We start from the raw sequence: 13,247 nt of genomic DNA on the forward strand, positions 1-13,247 counted from the left end.
ACATTGTTTCATCTAATCAGGGGACTAGCATTCTAGAGGTTTCATTTTGCTTTAATGAAGGCAGGACGTTGTTTCATCTAATCAGGGGACTAGCATTCTAGAGGTTTCATTTTGCTTTAATGAAGGCAGGACGTTGTTTCCTTTTCAGTTTTGCAACACAAGAGGCGAACTGGAAAAAACGTTCTGGCAGCAGCAGTGACAGAGTACAGGACAGTAAGTTAGAGAATGTACAACCGACAACTGTGGAAACTATTAAACCATCACGTACATCATTGTTCTTAATTATCTTCACAAATGGTATATGTGGACAATTTTAAGGGAATTATGTAGCCAAAATAATTACAAGACATACAATTCCACCTGTTTCTGATTCATAATTCAATTATAGAGTTAACATCACAGGGCCGTGTTTCGAAAATATTCCACTTACTGTGATGAACACACACACAGACACGCACGCACTATCACACACACTCACACAATTTTTTTCTCAGTTGGCTAGTGAATATAATTAATGAATGTGAGTAGTGGATACTGGTAACAAATATTTAATGAATAGAAATCACCGAAAATAAACATCTTTATCTTCATCTTTCCAACAATTGAACATCTATATAACATCTGAATATTCAATATGAGTTATTCAAAGCTTAGGCCTTAGGACTTCTTTGAAGAATATCAATGAAAAAAAAAGTGTGCAGATTATAATTTTGTATCTCACAAATGAGGTAGAAAACAGGAATATTAAGTTATTTCCTTAAGACTACTCGGTTCATGCATTTAGCCTTTACTTTTAGACTTTACTCTTACTTAGATGAGAATATTTGGATAACAAAATGTGTTAAATTTTGGCCCAAATACGAGGGCCAGCTGCGCTTTTATTTATTCAGTGCATTTAAACCCGACTACAAAATATGGCCTTAGTCTTGATCAGACCTGCACCACGCAAACTCATGCACCAACATGCAGTTATTTTATGTGAATTTAAATAACCTTGATCATTCTAATTATTAACAAATGACAATGACTTTTCACAAGTTCTGCAATGTATACAATGTAGTTTCTTGTGCTGTACCACATACTGTTAAGTATAAAAATGTCATGTGATTAAAAAAAAAATACAAATAAGAAATATTTTACTTTTGCATACTATTTTTTGCCGTGTTTCGGTTTGTATTATGAAACTTTATAGAACAAAATGTAGGAGCCATCTGTCATCTAGATCCTAGTGAGTGTGTGTGTGTGTGTGTGTGTGTGTGTGTGTGTGTGTGTGTGTGTGTGTGTGTGTTTGTCTTGAGGTGTCTGCACCCTCCTGGCGTGGGAACCCATTTCAGCACTAAACCCAAGGTCCATTGTGGTGCACATGGCATCAAGTGTGTGCTATACATGAGAGAGCATGAGTGTGTGTCGGTGTGTGTTGCTGCAGGACAGTGAAGGAGTGTGTGGGTGTGTTTCGCAACGTGACTGTGAGGGAGTGTGTCTGCCTCTTCTCTTACACACTCATTTTTTTTTTTCAAACAATACTATCTATCATTACTAAATGTTTTGTTTTTAACCTAATACAACTTATTCATTTTTACTTCTTAGGTTATTTGTTATCTGTTATTTGTTAGGTTATCTGTTATTTCAAACTGTGATAAATGGAAGTCTGTGGTAAATGTAAAAAAAGTTTTTAATTAGGATTCTGTATACTAATGCGAACAAACATGAATGCTTATTGTCTACGCAAATTTATTTCATAATAATTTTCACAATTAAGTGCTCACCAAACTCAAGCCAATTTACAATTTTGAATAATGCCACATTCTTTAGGCTCTATAACTGACACCAACAAAGCATGCTCAATAATTTGACTTGGTTCAGCATCCATAAAAATGTATTTTTAGATCAGAATCTCTTGAAGCCATTGATTGTTCCACCTAATTTTGGAAAACTGAAAGTTGGTTCTGTGTCTGTGTGCAAGTGTGTGTGCAGGTATGCCGATGTACAGTATATGGCATGTGTTAACGTGCTGAGAACAGTGTACTTATTAAAACGAATAAGCAAACAAATGTATAACACGTGAAGGACCAAAAATGTAACATGCTTGTGAAAAAATGTAACAGAATGGAGGACATTTGCATGTAAATTATACTCCCTTCATCAACCTGAACCTATCGATGGCCATGTTGTGTGTGGGCCTAATCCTCAAAGTTGGGGAGTTGTTCTTGTGAGCCTGCTATATGTGTGAATATGTGCTTGTGTGTATGTATGTTTCGGCCTGTGATGACTCATCCATATCATCCTCCTATGATTGTCGAAGGTCCATGCAATTGAGCTTTCACAGCACAGACAAAATCATAGCCATTTCCCATTAACATTAACAGGCTTCGAAATGTAGAACCACCAGATGAAATATTTGATATACAATCAATGCTGAGGAAGTATTCTATTTTTCAATAAAATAGTAAAAAAAAATGTCGCACTGTATACAAATCAAATGAATCAAAGCTTATCTAAATATCGAACAAAATGGCGCGAGTCAGTATTTCACATTTACTGAGAAAGTGAGCATATTCAACATAAGTGTGGAATGAGTTTTGTATAGCTAGAAACTCTGTGATTACCACACTGTAAATAAATAACATTTATTTCTGAATATCAACCGTGTGAGACACCAAAATAAAGGAATTATTCACAATTTGGACGGCAATGCTAAATTGCAACAAATACTGTAAAAGGTAATGTGAACTAGAGCACGGCACTGCTTGTATGGTCTGGCACCTATCCCAGCACAGCTGCAGTCATATGAAGGTCTTTCAGAAAGGCTTTCCTTTTTCCAAGATGAGAGCAAACACACCAGTTAGCAAGCTCAGTTTGTGGACACACACACTAACAGCACAGCATCAGGCAGACACACCTCAGCACAACTAAGACAAGACATTACTGAGCTTTCCTTCCAGACAAATACTACACTTTCGTAGCGCTTCGTTTCTCTCAGGTTTGTAAGTTTACAGTATCAGTATGCTACTTTTGTACAAACCATATTACAAATATTATCAAATTATGGCAATGACAATGCTACCCCGAATATGCAAAGCATAGATGCGGCTTTTAAACCAAAACACAAGAGATATTAAACCCACTACTCCTGCAACAACACAGATTTATACACGTACAGTACCACCTCCAACACAAGACTCACCAACATGTAACCAGCAGCAACTGCTTACCTCAAATCACACAAGAGAGCCAGCGCATGACGACAATCCAGAACAACATGGCTAGACGAGGGCGTCCTCTTCCCCTCCATGTGGCTCTCTGCAGAGGGCAGCGAGAGCGGTCAGTTACCTCCACGGGCCCAGTGAGGGGCAGCGAGAGCGGTCAGTTACCTCCACGGGCCCAGTGAGGGGCAGCGGAGCACAGGAACACAGAGGCAGGCAGGCAGGGAGAGAGCTCCATCCCCTCACCCAGCCTCAGCCACAGGCCACATGCCGGCTTGCCACCTCCGAGCCTGGGGCTGCGAGGGCTTCCACAATAGGAGGCCATGAGGGTGCTGGGGAGACGCGTGTGCTGCCCGTCTGGCAGTTAACAAGTCTTTGAATGAGGAATGTTAGCAAACAGACAAACAGAATGTACGATGAATGTTAATGGCCCGGCCAGTCAGATCTCAGCATCGGCTCTGTCTTATGAATAATTCAGCAGCAAGGAATCAGAGCCCCCTCCCATACAACCCCCCCCCCCTCCAGAAAAAAAGGGGGAAAATCCTCAAATGCCTTCACTGGCTGAAAAGTGCAAGAGAGAGAAAGAGCCAGATTGGGGAGAAAAAGAAGTATTTCTAATCTTTTGCCCACTCACTACTCTGGTCTCGCTGTGCTCAACCCACTTTGCCATTCAACCATTAATGCCCACAGCAAAGAACACACATGCACAAGACATGCTCCTGGATACCACATATGATCGCCACTTTTTCGTTTCAACATGCAACATTTTTTTCTTTCAATGTCGGCATCTCTCACTCATTGCCTTTTTTATGTCTTTTGTTTGGAATTGGCACCTGTCCCAGAAAAAGCTCTGCCGTTGCACCACCCTCCTGCTCCCCTTTCACTGGAGAGAGCCAACAGGAGAGAGGGAAAGAGAGACACAGAGAATGAGAGAACGCGCGCGCGAGAGAAACAGAGAACGAGAGAGAGAGAGCAAGAGAGACACAGAGAATGAGAGAACGCGCGCGCGAGAGAAACAGAGAACGAGAGAGAGAGAGAGCAAGAGAGACACAGAGAGGGAAAGGCAGAGGGTGCGTGAGATAGAGAGGGAGAGGGGGAAATGAGAGCAGTGTGAAAGAGAGCAAGAAAAGAGAGAGGGAAGCGATAGAGAGAAAACAAACGAGAGAAAGAGAGTGCCGTATTATCCACAGAACTACTCAGAGGAGATGCAACATGTCGAGAGCTCAGCCATTTTCACTCTGCGCGGAAAAAAAAATGCCCTGCTGTAAAACCACAGACACAACAAGCACAATCATCCAGAAAGCTATTTAGCCACCTCACACTACCTGACCAGCCCCATGATTAATCTAAAAACAAGTACATTGTGACAAGAAACTAGCACGGCAGAACAAAATGCATTTGTACAAATAGCAAAAGTCACAGAAAAAGAGCCAAGTTGACTTGGAACTCTATTCCCATAGCAACTTGTTGCAGGATGTTTAAGGCAGTTCCTGCAGATAGTTAGAGGCAGAGGTTTCAAATCCAGAGAGTAGTAAAAGCCCTCCTTCTCCTGGCCCAGTCTGTCTGAGGGGGAGGACCTTGCTGTGGAAATAGCAGCAGACGCTTTTCTCTTCTCTTCTCAGCAGCTTCTCTCTTCGCTCTCTTCCTTGCATGTGGCCCAGACCAAACGAGTGAGGGAGAGAGAGAGAAACGAGGGGAAGGGAGGAGAGAGAGAGAGAGAGAGAGAGAGAGAGAGAATAGGGGGGAAGGAGCTAAGCTGATGATGAAATAGGGGCGCAGTCAAGTACGTGAGCAAGTCGCTCTTTCATTACACGTTCCACAGAGCCACTAGAGAGAGAGAGACAGACAGACAGAGAAGGGGGGGGGCACTGTCTGCCTTGCTCTCTCTATCGCACATACACAGACACACCTTGCTACATTACATGACATCTGAATAGTTAATCTCAGAGCTTATTTCTCTCACTTGTACAGTACCTAATGGTGGCCACCGCAGAAATAAAAAAAAAAAGCTTGCTTTGAGACATTCTCCACCACATACGGTTGAGCCCATTTTTTCCTCAAAGGGGGGTGAGGACACAACAGATTTCAACTTTAAATATTATTGAACCGCTCCAGCCTTGTTCAGTGTGGTGGAGCATGGGCATGGACCTCCTAGCACACACTTCTTTAACTCTCTCCCACCTCCAATCAGTCCAAACTACACCAGCGGCCTTACCACTACTACCTTTTGCCCCCTGCAACTATTTCTGCAGGGAGTCCAAACCTGATAAGAGGTTTGGGTGAGACTCCTTCACTGGCGTTCTGGAGGAAAAACAGCTGGTGAGAGCAGCACAGAAGCCTGCAGATAAGGATGAGCAGCGTATTGGACGCTTACACCAACACGCCAAGCACTACAGATCTGACCTCTGGCAGGGGCCCGCCAGGCAACGGTGCGCTTTTTAGAAGAGGGGAAAACGTCCTCACAGACAAAGCCCTCTTCTTCCTTCCTGTGCTCCCCCTTAAATAGCGATATCAAATTATTATTTATGATGTTTTACCATCAATATGCAAAGGATTATTACCATCAATATGCAAAGGATTATTATGCATTATCAAGTACAAGTTGTTAAAAAATCGCTCTGCACTGACCTGATATGTACCGAAAAATATTCCACATCCATACCACAAATGTGTTTCTCATGTGTTACTATGCCAGCTATGCAACGGATAAAAAAATACATTTAATTACACCATATGTTATGGACTGCACTGGAGCAGTGTCCAGCCAGAGAGTCATTCTGCTTTTGCAGGGTTTCAGACACTATGTTGTAATTACCAGCAGTAGCTCTCACACACTCACACACACACACACACAGAGAGAGAGACACATACAGCTTATCTTGCCTATTCTCAGAGCCCTGCCAGTCCTCGGCCGAAACCTCCCCTGCTCCGCCAGGACACTGACCCCTCACCAGAGAGCCCCGTCGCCAACCAGACTCTGAGCCACACGCCACTCAGAGCCAGCTGGAGGGCGCGAGCAAATGACAGGAACAGACACAACTATGGGTCTGCCACTGCACAATATGGAAGTGGACACGTTTCCCATCTTACTGCCCTCGTCTAATGACAATAGCGGACAGTGCACCTACTAGCTTATGACTGCCACGTCACATCTTGCCACGTTGTCTAACCAATGGGAAAGGGGATGAGCATATTAAACCAAAATTGTACTGTTCCATATACTACATTATTGTCTGTAATTGAGTGAGTGAATCATTCTTGGTTTTAATTAAATTGCAGTTATAAGCATTTGTTTTACCACTTCATTTAAGTCTAATGTTCACAATCAACTCTTGCTGATGGTCTAAGCTGTGGCAGGAATGCTCAGGCTTGGCATGCATGTTCAACTGTACATTGCATTAAGTTCACTTGAGGATACAATTTTGGTTTTGGGTTGGCTGCCAACACCCAAACAGTAAGTTTCTATGTAAGACCTCATCTTTCTCAGAGCTGACTGCTTATGGGAGCCGTTGATCAAATGCCAATCACAATAACTTCTTTATGAGAATTTGCAAAGAACAGCTTCAGTGTGGTTTTATTATGGATCACCCTGACAATTTATATGCAAGGCTTTCATGTCATAATGTCTTCAATGATAAGGGAGACAGAAAAGATGTTTACATTATATAAACATAAGAATTAACCATTCAATCTAACAATTCACCATTACTTTAACCTGGAAGTGTAAACGATTAACCTCTAAAAGGTCAACTAAAACTATACATGATTGAGTCAGTATGATTTTCTTATAAACAAGGATAGATTTTAGTCATCTACTGATTTTCAATGGAAATTCATTAGTATGATGACAGACTTCCTGATTTCATAGGAAAATAGGCAAAACGTGTCAAGTACAATGAAACTTGCAGAAGTGTAGAAAGCAACACAGCAAACAAGGACATTGTGCACTCCAAAATAACATATCTGTGTTGTTAAGCAACACTATGTGCAACATCCCACTCATTTATCAATCCTGTGCAACAAACACTGATAATGACAACCATTCCACAAACACTAATAAATGTATAACAGTGGCCGATTTCAGAGCATATTTAGAAGCACAATATTGAAGTCTTCTCCCATACATAAAGCAACACTAGAACATTCAAATACATTCTTTCACTCCGACTTTTACATAGCCACATTACTGTACCTAAATGCAAACCAAGGATATTATTATATGTATAATTAGGGATGCTGTCTTAGTAAACATTTCTGAGCCACAGCTTTCCTTTAAAGGTGAAGTTTTCCTGAGGGGAAATGAGAAGCAAACTAATTCATTCATACCTGAAGATGACTGCTACTGCAACAACAAACTACCAAGGCACAATTTGCATGTGAGCATTTCAACCGCCATATCTGGCTGACAGATACGGATATCTCATCTCTCATCCTGAATCAATGTGTTGAGAATGAGCATGAAAAAAATCTATGTGAAATCTGGAGAATGTGTTTTTTTCACATGCAAAAAAGTCAAAGACTGAACTCACATTTCAGTGAGGTGTGAGTTAACAAAGCATGCCTTCAGTACCGGCACTGGTTCCTGTCCAGTACTCCTTATTAGTTTACACTACGTTTATATGCACATTTACTCAGAAATAAAGTCCCACTGAGTAAATATATACACATTCCAACAGCCCAAGAATATCAAAAGTGTACGGAGATACACCTGTACAAATTTCATGTGCTATAATATATATAAAAATAAAACAAGATTACATCAATATAAACAAAGATCAATAGAATGCCAGGTGCACTAAAAGATTTAAACTAAATATCAATTAGCAGCAACAGTATAAGACACAACATTTTTCATGCTCTGTCTTAGCCGGCGCACGCTGTCTGTGGTGGGTCCTTCTTGGGCCCCTGAGCACGCGTGTCAAGATGACCTCTCAATTACCGCCAGGACCTCTGGGGTCACATTTTGTTGAGACGTGAACAAAGGCCATGACCCCGGGTCACAAGTGTAGGAGCAGGCCGGCCCCATTGACGGGGAGTGCACTGTTTGCTTTGAGTAGGTAAAGATCAGTCGCACGCTGCCTAATGGGGATTAAGAGGTGATCCCCTCAGGGGTGTCACTCACGGCAGTCCCAAATCAGCCTTTATTAACTCCTCTGACCTCTGAGGGCCGGCAGAGGTAGCACAGCACAGCACAGCACAGCACAGCACACACAAGGGCGACAGCCGCGAAAAGAGGCATCTACCAACAGGAGCATGTTAGACTACTTGGACAACTCGTTAAATCAAATGCAAGGAACTAAGTCAACTATAACCATACTGACCTATACCGTCCAGTCATGTGCAATACAAAAAATCTGATGCTGTCTCATTTAGTTGTCCTTGAAGTGCATAAATATGTATGACGACACAGAACACAGAAAAGGAACCGTAATCAGAAGAATAACCATTTCTGCTCATTCTGTAAAAGGTTGTTTAATGGTCCTCCCACATGATATTTTCAAATAATATTTCAAGCAACTCAGAGCTTGACGACACAGAACACAGAAAAGGAACCGTAATCAGAAGAATAACCATTTCTGCTCATTCTGTAAAAGGTTGTTTAATGGTCCTCCCACATGATATTTTCAAATAATATTTCAAGCAACTCAGAGACAAAAAAATGGTGATTAAGAGTATGCTTGAAATGAATTGCTTTAACTGGTTCCACAGACCATGATGTGTGAGGGGGTGCAGGCAGGGGGCTGTGATGTGCAACACACAACCCTCAATTTCCAATCCCAAAATGGAGGACAGAAAGAAAGACACAACATGGTGGTCACTGCATTTTTGGAGTGAATGTTAAGTCAAGGTCTTTATAACATAAAGTAAACATCTAGGACAATTTCAGTTCATTTTCACATAACTTTCCTCAAAGTTAACATAAAAGTTTCTGAGATGGACTCATTTCCAGATTTTACAGGTGCAAATGTTTGCCTGGTGAAGTTTAAACACACTGAAATCTATAACATTTACAGGATAAATATTTCTTAATCTAATTCTATGTATATTTCAACAAATATTTAACTCTTTCAATAACTCCTTTATTTAACTTTCTCAATAAAAAGTTAATTATTACCAAACTTACTTTAAATGTTTTTAAACAAAACATGGCAAGTTTTTTTGTTTCATTAATATTTATTTCTGTCAATCTTATAGGCTACATACCTTAGACTTAAAAATTAATTCACTTTATGACTAGATGTATATGCCTCAGAAAATTTGGATCAGAAGTAGACTGTTAGATTAGAGAATATCTCTCGGATCAGAAATGTAGGTTCATATTTCCCATGTGTTGGTCTCACAGAGACAGCTAGTTAAGTGTTATGTAAAATGTATGATAATTCAATCTCTAAATATTAATTTGTGAATGTACATACAAACACTAGTGAAATATTGACCTTAAGCATTTCAGCTTTCTGTCTTAAATGCTTTTACTTATTTGTTCTATTTTATCTTAAATAATTATGCAACAAATTCATACAAAACACTCATTTTTTGTATTTGCATTTTGAAATGACAGCATGACTGTGTGCTGTAATGCCCTGATCCATGACCCATGTTTAAAATGCTCCTTGATGTTAAAGTTTCAGATGAAGGCAAAAAAGATGCCACACAGAGAGGGTTCACATTTACTGCCTTCTTGTCTATAAAGGTAGAATATTGAAGTGCAAAAACAAAACATGGTGAAAATCTCAACCATGGGCTGCTCAATGAGAGCAAATATCCTTTTTTAATATAAAAAATATGATGAATGGTTAACAAAAATATATTGGTAAATCAGTCATATAAAAAGGCTTCTATTTTCTACTTTGCCACATACCTGTACTGTTTTTTGTTATCTTCATAATATTAACATTACACAATTGTGTGGTAGAATTAACACACAGTCCGCCTATATTAATCCTGATGACAAGTACAGCACCACTGCAAGTTTATACATGACTGTGGATAAATATTGATGGCTTTTGTTGACTATTTAATCTAAAATTGTAAGAATGAAACAACATACTCATAAGCAATCGATCACTGTCCAATATCCTTCACCATTACAACAAATGAAAATGAAATTGTCAAAGGCTCATCAGAGCTCTTGAAAGAGAATTGCCGAGCCTGAAGAGCAAAATAAAATAACATCTCTCAATTAAAGTAAGCATGTCTATGATTAATTTAATTCTCTGTTTGAAAGAAAAAAATACCAAATAAAATAAATCGCAAACCGTACATGCCATGTTGCACTAAATTCTCAAATAACATATTGAGAATGTCTAGTTGAATGCCAGATGTAAACTATTAACATAACTTTTAAAACAGGATATGCAAAAGGAAGTCATTCGATATGGTGTTTTAACTGATCAGCTTGTTTCTTAATCATTGGCAAAATAATTTATAATTAATTTCAGAATTCCTTTTATGTTCCTCTAATGAGCCATTTTAGCATGTGCCAGGTTTGACACACACACACACACACACACACACACACACACCTCCAGGCAGTCTGCACACAGCTTTCTTAAATCACACACGAGTAACGATACATCTTTTCAACATTATATCACATTTTGCCTTAACAGGAAAATATAAATCTCTGAGGTATTAAAATTCATTACTCTGTCTAAACGATTTCTCTCCTTCCTTTTAGGCATGAGCTTCCAGACTCTCTTAAACGATGCAATATTGGTACATGCGGTTTTGCTACACTGCGATATTATGGTGTTCTGATAATAATAACTACATGCAAATATGCCAAACAACAAACAAAAAGAGAAATACAAAAGTGAATTTGTTACCTGAAGAACATGTAATATGTATGATTTTAGATCTTAATTTCCATTTTGAACTGAAATTGACATTGAACTAGTAAGTGGTTGTTGCCTCACTATAGCCTATGATATGACCCACAATAGTGATCATCTCTTATCTCATAACATCCTGTATGCTCCTATGCATTCTACAGTCTACAGATTTAGAAATTCCTATTACTGGAAATACATGTTTCTAATGCATGTCCATGTTAAATTAACTTGACAAGAAATTGTATGAGGCAAAATGATGTCACAGAGTTTGTGCTGATAAAACGAAATCGCCACGTAATACCACTACCCTGAGGAATATTTATTTTTTAATATCATATAATCGGATATTGAACATTAAGCATGTCTATTATGTTACAAATAGCTGCATATACCCTATCAAATGTAGGTGTTGAACTGACCCCTTTGCAATAACCCTTACAAGCAGATAGCAATCATTAAATGCAACGTAGGAATTCTTTGTATCGACAGAGGCACACTGAACAAACCTTTTTCCCTGAGACCTGTTTCTGCGGAGCCCACGTGCCAGGGTCCTGTTAGGGCTGGTGCTGGTGGAACGCTAAAGGCAGCATGGACTCTCTGACTTCCCTGCATGGCAGTACGGGGCGAGAGTGTGGGGAGTGGTACGGTCCTGGGCCCAAAGCCGGTGCTGGCGTGCGCCACGTCATGGCCTTGCATGGACAGCACAGAGAGGATTCGCCCCAGCAGAGCCCGCCACACCCAATCCGCCATGCCTGTCCCAACAGCCCCCAGGGAGACACACACTCATGGACACAGGCTTGGTCCACTTATGGAGGAGATCAGACACACAAACTGCCCTACTCTGTTGAGGGGATTTTAGGGATTACACAGAGTTTTATCCTGTATGCTATCCACTACAGGCAGCCATGAGCTGCAGCTAAAACAGAGGTGGAAAAGAAGCCAAGTCTGTAACAGTTTAGTTAGTAGGCTACAGCACAGTTGATAAAATGGTGGTTAATGAGTGATTTCAACTACGGAATGCGTCCCGAGGGAGCCACGGTGACAGTACACCTCACATAGGCGCACACAGACCAGCTTCCCTGAGAACAACAAAGACCTAATAATCTTCACCTGCTACCAAAGACACTTTTTAAAGTGGCAATACTTAAAGTAATATTAGGGTAGCCATTTTAAGAATTTCCTATAATAGCTAGCAATGTAGCTAAATGTGAGCTCTTTAGTCTGTTTTTAAGTGATCAGTTTTGTCTCATGTAATATAAAATATTTTAAGGTTTACCTGACCTGATGTTAGGCCAGCAATATACTGGTCAAATGTCCAAGACACACACAGTCCCGGTCTTGACCTTCCTCACCTCTGCCATGCAATATCAGTTAGAGCACCATGTCAGTCTGGTGAGTATAAACACACAGGAGGACTCTGCCCTGCTCTTGTTTTCCAGACACAGGTCTATGTGCAAGCTTGAGAAAAAACTTTTGTGATGTAAGGCCAGCCATTATTATTATTTTTTTTAAGAAGAGTCATTATTATTTAAGTATAATCTGTATTCCACAAAGCAAGCTATAAAAATCCAAGAAAGCTGTGTTGCTATCTTTGCCTAATATTTGCAAAGTGTTACTGTGTCTGTTTCAGAGTTTACAAGGCTGCTAAAATGAAGGGCGATAAGATCAAGGGGATAAAGTTCTGCTCAAAGGCGTGAATACGTGAAGTGGAGTAAGTTGACACTTTGTTATAACGACAGAACTCCATTTTCTCACTGGGTACTGAAAGCAGTGAAATGCAAAATATTCTCTGAGACGTACAAAAAGCAGAGCATGCAGCAGAGCACCAAAGCAAGGCACATCGCTAACACGCTGTATGCGGTGGGAACGTGCTGGCAGTTGGTCCCTGCTCAGGGTTAAGGGCTCTCCTGCAGCCTGTGTTGTGTTGTGCGGTGGGGGCAGGGCAGCTGCAGGAGCCTGAGATGCTAACAGTCATGAGGACGCAGACGCTAACAAAAGGACCCTTTATGTAGTGTGCATACAGATAGAGCAGGCTCCTTTGTGCACCCTTTCACACGTCTCCAGCGGGCTGCACAGGTCCTCAGACGCCTCCTTTCACTCATGTCTCCACGACCACTATATAGGACACACACTGCCTTCTTGTGGCCACATTGAATGAAAGCAGACACACACACACACACACACACACACACACACACACATAGAAAAAGAG

The 13,247-nt window shown here is 40.5% G+C and overlaps 1 protein-coding gene across 2 annotated transcripts in view; it reads right to left on the bottom strand.

The window, feature by feature from the left end:
• pparaa (peroxisome proliferator-activated receptor alpha a) overlaps window positions 1–13,247 on the bottom strand; it is a 39,282-nt gene that overhangs the window by 18,168 nt on the left and 7,867 nt on the right. Inside the window, exon 1 of one of the 2 annotated variants that reach the window (XM_048267698.1) lies at window positions 11,542–11,731. The exons of the other annotated variant lie outside the window; for it this stretch is intronic. The gene's annotated coding sequence lies outside the window, so the exon portion shown is untranslated. Of the gene's footprint in view, window positions 1–11,541; window positions 11,732–13,247 lie in introns of those variants that run through there. 2 annotated transcript variants of the gene reach the window in all.

The sequence above is a fragment of the Alosa alosa genome, chromosome 17 (assembly GCF_017589495.1).
Source record: "Alosa alosa isolate M-15738 ecotype Scorff River chromosome 17, AALO_Geno_1.1, whole genome shotgun sequence".
NCBI classification, from domain to species: Eukaryota; Metazoa; Chordata; class Actinopteri; order Clupeiformes; family Clupeidae; genus Alosa; species Alosa alosa.